Below are 12,178 nucleotides of genomic sequence, written 5' to 3'. Positions count from 1 at the left end.
ATTTTAAATATTTTTATGCTTTATAATTCAGAGTATATGAGCAAAAGAAACATTATAACCATACAATGCTTATAAGCATGGACTTCAAAGTCAAGAAGACATTCTAATTTTGTTATTTCAACCTAGGATGCTAGTTTGTTACCAATTCTAAAGCCTCAGTTTCCTCATCTGGAAAAAGGGTATCCAAAATTTTGTCTTATGTTAGTTTGAGATTTAAAACAGGAACATGAGATCACTGATGCCACTGATCCCCAAATATTTCATAAAAGTTTTCCAAATAGAAAAGGACAGAATAGTTATCTCTGGGTAGAAGAAAAAGCACCTTCCACAAGCATCTGTTTTCTTGGGACTGTGGACTATTACCTCTAAAATTTCATCTAATTTTGACTATTTTAGGTCCTCTTTATAAAATGGTTTAAATTACTTATCATTAGCAATAATACGGAAAAATAAAATTGTGACAGAAGACCCAGCAAAACTCAATTTATGAGTGTGTGTGTGTGTGTGTGTGTGCATGCAGGGATCAAACCTGCATCTCCTGCATTGGCAGATGGATTTTTTACCACTGAGCCACCTGGAAAGTCCCAAGAGGTGGGTACATGCTGCAGGTTGAATCCTTGGAGACCATCTTAAGAGATCCTAGCATCAGTCTGAACATGGGAAGAATATTGTATAAGCCTTTGCATGACCAAGAAAATCCCAGCACAGCATAGCTCAGTGGATTGGTGCATTTTCCACTAAGAACAAACACCAGCAAGAATCAAATTAGAGTTTAAGGTCCCATTATTCCTACCCATACAGGAGAGGAAGTTTGAGCTCCATAGCTCTGTAATGTTCATAAAGCCACAAGGATTTGATTCTATAGCTTCACTAGAGAGGGCCTGACACACATTCTAATTTAATTTTAAACAATAAATTAAAATGAGAATCCTTGTGCTTACATTTTCATGGAATAATTCTTATCTGTTTCTGTCTAGTTAATAAAAGAAATTATGCTGACTCAGTCTTCCCATACCAGAAAACTGGGTCACACTGAAGAGAGCAGTTACCTTATACAGGCAATGTCCTTTTTCCATTTTCGTAAACCAATATTGTGAAAACCCAGATTTACTCAAACAGAAGATTTGGAATATATATATATATATATATATATATATATATATGTGTGTGTGTATAAATATATATATATATATATAAAAAATCTATGTAAAAGGTAACTCAAAATGGTAATAAAAATTACTAGATGTCTAAATAAATTTGAATAAATAATCTGAAACAAAAGCTGTATAAGCCCTTTTTGGAGAAAATTTGTTTTAAAAAAATTAAAAAACAAAAGAAAGACCTTATGAAATGGTGAAATATATCCTGGATGAAATAATCCAATATAAAAAGATTTCCATTCTTTTTGTGTCTAGCCATAACAGAGAATATAGTCAATTCCAATAAACAGTAAACACAATTTATCAAATAATTTGACAAACTTATTTTAAGATGTATAGAAGAGGAAAAGTAATGGAATAACTAAGATCATTTTGAAAAAGTAGAAGAAAGATTACTTTCCTACCAATTATCAAGATGCATGATAAAGATACCATAACTAAGATATTTTTTTTTAAAGTGTAGTAGTGGTACTTCAATAAATAAATAAACTGAATAAAACAAAAGGAAACAAAATCATGCATGGGACATTGATATGAGAAAAAATAAGGATTTGAAATTCTGAGTGGCAGATGAATTAGCATATTTGGTTTCCTATATGGAAAATGTAATCCAAAATTCGTATCATAAAATATGCTAAGTGGGTAAAGACTAACTTTGAAAAAAAGTGAACCTATAACAGTATTATCTTTTCTACCTCAGAATATAGAATGATTTTTTAATATAGACTTAAAGGAAAATTTAAATCGTAAACAAGTCATTATTGAAAGTAATAGATTGACAGGTTGAATTACATCATAATTAAAAGCTTCTGTACAAATAAGATATTGAAGTAGGTAATCTCTAGCAGGGTCCCCAAATATTCATTTACCTTGGTATTAATGACTTTGGGTAATCCCCTGAAGTAGCTTGCTTCTAACCAACAGTAACCCCCAAAATACAGGCAACTCATTTCCATGATTAGATTACTAAATGTTCTGACAACTGTCTTGCCGGTACCTTCTCTCCCTTGATTGCTTTGATGAAACAAGTTGCCATGTTGCCTTTTCAACAGCCAGAAAAGAAGTTAGTCCCTTAGTCTAGCCCAAAGGGAACTGCATATTGCCAAAAATCATATCTGGGGGGAGTCTTCTTTGGCTGGTCCTTCAAATAAGACCCTGACCCTGTGTGACGTCTTGATTGTAGCTTTGTCAGAAGTTCTGCATTAAGGCACATCTAGATTGCTGACCCACAAAAACTGTAAGATAAAACACATGTGTAGTTTTAACCTAAGTTTGTGGTCATTTGTTTTACAGTAATAGATAATTAATACAGATACCAACAACAAAAAGACATGAGTCAGAGTGAGACAAGACATTATAACACACATAACAGTCAAAGATTTAGTACAGTATTCAGAAAGCATAGTACATATGAAAATTATATCAATTAACATAAAAATAATCACTAAAAATGGGCAAATGAAATGATCAGGTACTTCACAGAACAGAAACCTGCGTTGATAGTAAACAAATGAAACTGGTTATTTTTGCTAACATTCAGGGAAATAAATGAAACTTAAAGAATAAGTATATACCTATTTGATTGACACAATCTTTACAAGTTTGATAAAATCAAGTATGGCCTGAGTATGTGAAAATGAGAATTCATATGCTCTGTTGGTAAAAGTGTAAGTATCACAACTGCTGTGGAAATCAATTTAGCACCATTTTATAAAAATTAAAAGATGCATAGCTAGGAAACAGATTGCCATTTCTAGGTATATTCTCAATAAGATATGAACAAAGGTACATATTTTGGGCTTTTCTGCAATAATGAAAATAGAAAACACCCCAAATGTCCATCAATAGCCAAATGTTATAGTTATGCTTTGAAATTATATGTTAAAACATCAAAAATATTGAGATAAATAAAAATATATAATAGTGATTCTTTATTATTATTATTTGAAAAATGACCAAATATACACCAAATTCATGATAACCATCACCTTGGAAAGGAGAGAAGAAAGTGATTCCAGGAGAAACCAATAAAAATTTTATTATTTTATTTTTAGGCCTGTTTTTATTATTTCTTTAAACACATTATTATTAATATAAAATATAATCATGCTTAAATGTGGGGTGAATGATATAAACATTTTTCTTATCCTTCTATTTTTATATTATTTTTCAAAATTAAAAATAAAAAGGATTCTGTGTGGCAATTGTGTTCTCTGTGAATAATATTAGCCCAAGAGAGTAACTGGGGCTTCCTAGTGGCTCGGTTGATAAAGAATCTGCCTGCAATTCAGGGGACCCAGATTCAATCCCTGGGTCAGGAAGATCCCCTGGAGAAGGGAATGACAACCCACTCCAGTATTCTTGCCAGAAGAATTCCATGGGCAGAGGAGCCTGGAGGGCTCCCATGGACAGAAGAGCAAAGAATCAGACATGACTGGGGGACTAAAACTTTCACTTTCTTCCAAGACAGCAACAAAGATTTTCAGAAAACTGCCTAAATTAATATACATGACAACATTTCTCACTGCTGTCAGTAAAAATGTCTATGATGAAATCTCCTTGCTTTGAAGTCTTATCACATGTCACATCTCAGGCTGGAAAGCTGATGTGAGTTGGACTATTTGTTGCAGAGTTGGACACAATTGAGTGACTGACACTTTCCACTTCTCTTCACATATAAATAAACGAAGAAACTCAAAGACATATAATCTTCACTATCAGCTTTTGTAATTTAACTCACAGCTTTCTAGTTCATCGCTGTAATCTGATCACATGTAATATCACAAATTCCTGGTTAACAAATCACTCCAAATCTTAGTGGTTTAAAACAATAATCACTTGTTACTTTGCATGGATGTAGCGCTCATCTTAGTAGGTCTGCTGATCTTGTCCAGGCTCACTCATGTGTCTGATGTCAACTTCTGGGTTGGCTGAGTACTGGATGATGCAACATGTCTTCAGCGGGACAGCTCAGGTCTCATCCTCTGAAGTTTAATCCACACATGTTCTTGAGGTTGTGCAGGGGTCCAAGAAAGAAAGTGAAATACCCAAGTGCTTTTTCAGAGCTCTGTTTGGGTCAATAACTACCTGTCCAAAGCCACAATCAGTGGAGGCAAGCACTACCACAGACGCAAGGAAGTGTGAAAACTTCAGGATATTAGTAAGACTCATCTACCATACATACTCATAAGTACTCATGGTTTTTCTTGTAGCCTTATAAGAATATTTACTAAAGTGGTCAACTTCAAAAACCAATTTATTATTCAGTTTGTGACTCTATGTTATTTGTGGTACAAATAACATTCTTTATTCAGTTCCCAGACTGTTACATTTTATTCCCCACTGTTAATAATAGAAGCTCTGAAGTGAGTTTACCCAGCTTCACAATTCCAGGAATCTACTATTTGTAAATATCAAACAGACAGGGAGAAAGTGGTCCTATCCACTTCGGCCTTACATGTTGGAGGGATGCTGGCTGTCAGTAGAAGTTCCAACTTCCAATTTTGAAGCAAGCATGATTGGTGGGGTTACACTTCCGTGCTACATTTTCCTCAAGATTGAACTGAGCTCCTGCTGGGAGGATTGGTGTCCTTATTCAAACATTTTCTCCAGGTGTCATTAGACTCAGAATATTGGAGAGAGACTTGCTCTTTGATGAAGACCCTAGGAAACCCTACTGAGAGTAAGCACATGGATAATTTATGTGCAACTCACAAATCAAACATGGTTTGTAGGCCACAAGGATTCTTTAAATAAGAGTTTCAGGACAGAATTTATCAGAAGCAGCCTTATTGCATACTTGGAAGAGATAACCAAGGTTAGTCAGCTTCTGGCTTTTACATTTGATATAATTCAGATGACTGTGATTTTGCCAAAGTTATAAATAACCAACAGAACCTTGACACATTTTATCATGAAGTGTAAGTTTTATGTCTTCTACTTTGGTAAATTTTACAAATGCCAACTAGAAGCAGCCATTAGGGAGAAAACCCATGGACCCAAATAACTTTTTCTTCCTACTCTCTTGAGTGACCCTTTATATATGGAAAAAATACATTACCATTATTTTAAAGGACTGAAGTGCAGCAGTCAGTCCTTTAAAAGCATATACAAATACTTCTAGAAAACATGAAACATTATACAAGAATGCAACTCAAAGAAGAATCAGTTCCCAATATTTAGGGAATTGATTTCAACATGTAAAGAATTGTGAACTGGTATAAATTTGTCCCCAATAATTAATAATACACATGGCAAAAATTATTTTTTGAAAAAAAGAGAGAAAAAGGCTGAGATCAGCCAACCATTGGCAACTTTATATGGTCAGAAAAAGCAGTAACTCTTAGGATGCTTAATAGTGAATTAGGCCTGTGTTTTAAAAAAAAATTCTGGCAAACAGAATCCAACAACATATTAAAAAGATGATATATCATGACCAAGTGGGCTTTATCCCAGGACTGCAAGGATTCTTCAATATCCACAAATCAATCAATATAATACACCACATTAACAAATTGAAAGATAAAAACCATATGATTCTCTCAATAGATGCAGAAAAAGCCTTTGACAAAATTCAACATCCATTTTGGATTAAAAACTCTCCAGAAAACAGGAATAGAAGGAACATACCTCAACATAATAAAAGCTATTATGACAAACCCACAGCAAACTTTATCCTCAATGGTGAAAAATTGAAAGCATTTCCCCTAAAGTCTGGAACAAGGCAAGGGTATCCACTCTCATAGTTTTCGAAGTTTTGGCCACAGCAATCGGAGCAGAATAAGAAATAAAAGGAATCCAGGTTGGAAAAGAAGAAATAAAACTCTCACTGTTTGCAGAAGACATGATCCTTTACATAGAAAACCCTAAAGACTCCACCAGAAAATTACTAGAGCTAATCAATGAATATAGTAAAGTTGCAGGATATAAACTCAACACACAGAAATCCCTTACATTCCTATACACTAATAATGAGAAAATAGAAAGAGAAATTAAGGAAACAATTCCATTCATCATTGCAATGAAAAGAATAAAATACTTAGGAATATATCTACCTAATTTTATGTGTTTATTTACTTTCGGGTGAGCTTCGTCTTGGTTGCTGTGCGGGCTTTTCTCTAGTTGCGGTACGTGGAGCCTACTCTCTAGCTGTGGTGTGCAGGCTTCTCACTGTGGTGGCTTCTCGCTGTGGAGCATGGGTTTTAGGGTATGCAGGCTTCAGTAGTTGCAGTACCATGGGCTCAGTTGTTGTGGTTTCCAGAAGCACAGGCTCAATAGTGTGGTGCCTGGGTTTAGTTGATCCGAGACTTGTGAGATCTTTCAGGATCAAGGATGGAACTGTGTCTCCTACATTGGCAAACAGATTTTTTACCTCTGAGCTACAAGGGAAGACCTGGCTTGCATTTTTAGAGGCATTTTTGAACACATGGTTTGATGTTTCATATTAAAAGTATTTAAAAATGAATATGGTAATTTTCCAGGATGAAAATTTTGTTTTGTTTTGATACATTTATTCTAGCAAACAATAGGAACATTGGGAATTAAATCATTCAGTTCAGTTCAGTTCAGTCATGTCTGACTCTTTGTGACCCCATGGACTGCAGCATGCCAGGCTTTCCCAGTTCTTCACCATCTCCCAGAGCTTGTTCAAACTCATGTCCATTGGGTTAGTGATGCCATCCAACCATCTCACCTTCTGTCATCCCCTTCTCCTCCTGACTTCAATCTTTCCCAGGTTCAGGGTCTTTTCTAATGAGTCAGCTCTTCGCATCAGATGGCCAAAGTATTGGAGCTTTGGCTTCAGCAGCAGTCCTTCCAATGAATATTCAGGATTGGTTTCCTTTAAGATTGACTGACTTGATCTCCTTGCAGTCCAAGGAACTCTCAAGAGCACTTTGAGTAGTCACCAATACCAGCATTCCCACCATATATGTACCCTCTCTTCTGTTTTGTGATGCTTGTATGTGGGCGCATAAGAGTGTGTGGATGTTTGTGAATACATTCAGACACTTATAAAAATATAGAAAACAAGTGCAGTTGAGTTTATTTTCCACATACTGGCCATTTGCATTTCCTTAGGTATGGATTTCCTATTTCCTATGAAATTCAAGGGAAGACCTTATAGAAATATAAATATATAGGGATTTTTGATATATGAATAATTTAATATACTTGTATCTCTATCTGGGTTATTTAGAAATGCCTCAGAGTTCTTGCCTTGTCAGAACATAAAGAACTGTTCATCTTTTTTTAACCACCATGTATAGTTGTTTTGGAGGAGAGATTGGAAATGTTTTATTTAACTGTTTCTTTGTATTTTATGAAAGTAGTTTCTTGTCTAATTGTAAAAATCATTTATATATCCTGAATATCTATTTAATTTGTGTGATATATTGTTTCCCTATTTTCTGACTTTTCTTTTAACTTTAATCATCATATATTTTATAATTATTTTAATAATTAACTAAAATTATATGATTAAAATTCATCAAACTTTCTCTGCATAGCATTTTCAGCACTTTGCCAAAGTCTTAAACGTATTCTGTCACTTTTGCTATGTTTTGTTTATATATTTAGATGTAAACCCAGCTGGAAATAACTTTTGTGAGTAGGAGGTAGGGTTCCAGCTTTATTTTTTCCAGATGAAAAATCTATTTCCCAATATCATTTAGTGACTACTTCGCTGATGAGAGATATCACCTAATTAATACACGAAATTCTCATAGATGTATACGTATTCTTGACTCTCTAGTTTGCATGCGTGCATGCTCAGTCACTTCAGTCATGTCCAACTCTGTGACCCCATGGACTGTAGCCCGTCAGGCTCCTCTGTCCATGGGATTTCCCAGGCAAGAATACTGGAGTGGGTTGCTATGCCCTCCTCCAGGGATCAAACCCACAGAAGGATTAGGAATTTAATTATGATTCAGTTCAGTTCAGTTCAGTTGCTCAGTCATGTCCTACTCTTTGCGACCCCATGAATTGCAGCATGCCAGGCCTCCCTGTCCATCACCAACTCCCGGAGTTCACTCAGACTCACATCCATCAAGTCAGTGATGCCATCCAGCCATCTCATCCTCTGTCGTCCCCTTCTCCTCCTGCCTCCAGTCCCTAGATTGGCAATGATTAATTATGTTCTTCGTTCATTTAAGAGTTTACTGAGTGCCTATTATTTGCCAGTCACCCTCTCCTAAGCCCTGGGAGAAAACAGTGACTGAAACAGGCCAAATCCCTGCACTCTGGCTGCAGTGCTCTGTGTGGGTCAGCGTGCCCAAAGACGCCACAAAGCCAGTGGCTGACGACACAGCAGATCTGCAAGACGTCAAGCTTAAAAAGTGGTGACCTTCTCACAGGTAGTGTTTAACAATATAGATCCATTCTAGCTACACCAAAGTCTATGTAAGGTACTTGGTTGGTTGTTTGTTTGTTTTAATGACCCCATATCTAAACTGCACATCAGTAACAAGCAATATGCAAAACTCTAAAACTACAAAAAAAAAAAAGCCATGGCAAGTTCTTGGCCCCCAAACAACTTAAACTCTATCTGGAGAAATGAGATATAAACAAGACAAATGATATGACTTAAATAGAAAAAAGTAATAATAAATGAGCAGCTTCAAGACAGCACAGCATTAATTTTCAAGTAAATAGAATAAACCATAAAAACCATGCCTGTTTGGGAAAGCAGATTATTGTGCTGTGGAAAGATTGAGCTAGACTCTGAACTCTGACCGTAGCTCTGGAAAGGCAAGTACGCAGACACGATGCGCATGCGGTTCCCAATCAGGGGAGTTCCTCAATCCCTTGAGTCAGTTTATCTGAAACAGAATAAATGGAGGATATGTTATTAGAGAAAAGACCGAAAAAACAGTATATATAGATAGAGAGAGTTTTAAACAGCTAAGAAAGGACTTTCTTGGTGGTCCAGTGATTAAGACTTCTATGCTGCCAATCCAGGGGACATGGGTTTGATCCCTATTTAGGGTACTAAAATCCCACATGCCATGTGGTGTGGCCAAAAGATTTTAAAAATAAATAAATATTTAAAAAATTTTTTAAATAAATAAATAGCTAAGAAGCTGGTCATATGTTATATACGTTAAGGGAAACCAAGAGAAAACTTTTAAGCAGAAGGAGAACTTGATCCCCTTGTGATTTCATAAACTGATATACCTGGAAATCTTGAAATCAGGACTTCCCAAGACAAAAGATTGTCTTTACTGATCTTTTGTTTGAGAAAGTTGAAATCCTTTCATCTCCTCAGTGTGCTCCATGTTACTGGCCCAACCTTTTCTCCTGCACAGTGGCCTTCCATATTTTGATTCCCCTAGAAATACTAACTATTCTTCTCTGCTTTTCAACCCTAAAGAAAAGCAAATGAACCTAAAGATGATCTGTCCTCCTGACTTCTCATGTCTGCTCCTGAAAGTAACTCTCCTGTAAAACACACTGCATTTCACATAATTTGGGGATCAAGAGATAGAAAACCCTTTCCTAGAAAGTATGTGACAATATCAGCTTCTGGGGCAGCCTGGGAGAAGAGATGCTTTTTGTCTTAGGGGAGTTTCTGGTCCTACAGGAGCCTCTAACATGGCTCCTGATGACCACTCCCTCTGGAGTTTCATGACTGATATAATCCTTCTTTTGAGTGTGGGCCAGGCTCAGTGACTTGCTTGCAACTAACTGGATGTGGCAAAAATGACAGGATATCACTTCTGAGATTTAGCTACAAAAGATTAAGTTTCAACTTGCTTATCCATTCTGGCTTTCTCTTGCTCATTAGAAAGCCAATGCCACATTGTCAGCTGCCCTAGAAAGAGGCCTGAGTGAAGAACTCAAGAAGGACTCTGTCCAACAACCTGGGACAGAATCCTATCAGCAACCGTACAAGCAAATTCTCCCCCAATGGAGCTCTGACTCATAACAGGATTACAGCCCTGTGAGAAACCTTAAGATGGAAGACCAATTAAGCCACACACAGATTCCTGACCCACAGAATCTGTGAGATAATAAAGGTTTATTGCCTAAAGACTTGTTACCTAAATTGGGGGTAATTTGTTATTCAGCATAGGTAACCAATACAGGCCACCTCACAATGGAAAATTCTGTGGGTATTGTAAAGTATCCAGAATCTTGGGATAGGAAAATACTTTAAAATCAACTAGCTCCATGCCCCATTAAATGTTTGAGAATCTCTATAAAATTTCTGCTAATGATGGCTAAAGCACACTTGAATACCTCCCCTGTTCTGAGCATTTTAGCATGATTTTCAGTTGGGTTTGGAAATTCCCCTGTAATAGTTTCTTGATAATGATAAAATTTCATATCTCTGTCATCAACTGTTATTGGGATAAAGCAAATTATATTATTGATTAAGGCTGATAGAAAAAGTATGTTATTTAGGAGAAAGTCTAATGAGTTTTTCTGTAGTCATGTTTCCTGTGTAAAACATGTCACTTCCAGAAAATGGAAATGGAAAACAATAACATAATCATGCTCTGAAAAACATGATAGAGAGTAAAAAATGAATTATCAACAGAATGGTAATAAATACCCACAACTATTTTTTAAAACAGACAAAACACATGTGATGTTTGCCTAGACATGTCGATGATTTTGCTTCTTTAGGATGAAAATTTATACAATAGTAATCCAGATCAGACTATTCAATGAACTTGTCCTTGTTAATAACAAGCCTCAGACAGCTGCAATGCATCTTGGAAACCTACAGCTTTTCCCAACTACATTACTAACCAATTGAAGTCATACACCAAATGTGGTGAAGCAATTCATTCAATAGCAGCTGGAAAAGATTGGTAGCTTAAATAGACTCTAAAGATAATTTAACTGGGAAGGACACTTGAAGGAAGGCCACATTCCTGCTTGATTTATGTAGCTGAGGCTGTTAAGAGCCTGCTTTTTCTCCCATGGTACTCAACTCTACACTAGGAAAGCTATTTAGTGCAAACACCTGCTGCTCTCTGCCTGTTAGCTTTCATTCTGGCCCATGCTCTTGGCAAGCCAGAAATGCCAGAGGGAGGATAATGTTCTGGATGCAAAGTCCAACTGATGTTGGCACAGAGATTAGAAGACAGATGCACAATCTCCCTTGCCACTCTGTTGGCATAATTCTAATATGTATTCTACGCTGTCTCCAAGAGTTCCCCAGCTACACTGAAGAAACAGTTACCCACAGTAGTAACTTATTTGATGATGTAAACTTTATTGCCTGATTTCCCACTCTGTTTCAGTTCCCTATTCCACTATCAGTGTTTCCTGCTGCTGCTGCTGCTAAGTCACTTCAGTCATGTCCGATTCTGTGTGACCGCATAGATGGCAGCCACCAGGCTCCCCCGTCCCTGGGATTCTCCAGGCAAGAACACTGGAGTGGGTTGCCATTTCCTTCTCCAATGCCTGAAAGTGAAAAGTGAAAGTGAAGTCGCTTAGTCGTGTCTGACTCTTAGCGACCCCATGGACTGCAGCCTACCAAGCTCCTCCATCCATGGGATTTTCCAGGCAAAGTACTGGAGTGGGGTGCCATGAGATAACATCTAATAACAATCAGTGTTCCTGGGGCCATCCATATCTGGACTCAACTCCATGTCTCAGGTTCAGTTGCTGGTTGGATTCAAATCACATCTCAGGAACCCGACCTGACACCTTATTTGGCAATTTTGCACATTTAAATCAGATTCTACATTCTGAAAGAATTTGGGGAAGTTTTAAACCCTCTGAAATGTTTTAATATAGGGCATACAAAAAGCAGTAAGTTTTCTTCATTTAGGAGCCAAATTCAGACTTGGTATGTCACCTTGATGTATTTATTAATTTTTGGTACATTTTCTCTTTCTTATCTTTAATTTTGAGGTGATCCCAGAAGGCCAACTGTTTTTGCTTCAGCAGAGATTTCCAGCATGGTCTCTAAACTTGCATGAAACTGAGGGTAAATATACGATTCCTCAACCTAAGAGAATTGCGGATTGACAAAAAAATGGTTCACAACACACAAAAAAATCTAA

The sequence above is a fragment of the Bos mutus genome, chromosome 13, assembly GCF_027580195.1.
Source record: "Bos mutus isolate GX-2022 chromosome 13, NWIPB_WYAK_1.1, whole genome shotgun sequence".
Classification (NCBI taxonomy): domain Eukaryota; kingdom Metazoa; phylum Chordata; class Mammalia; order Artiodactyla; family Bovidae; genus Bos; species Bos mutus.
This window is presented reverse-complemented; position numbering follows the sequence as displayed.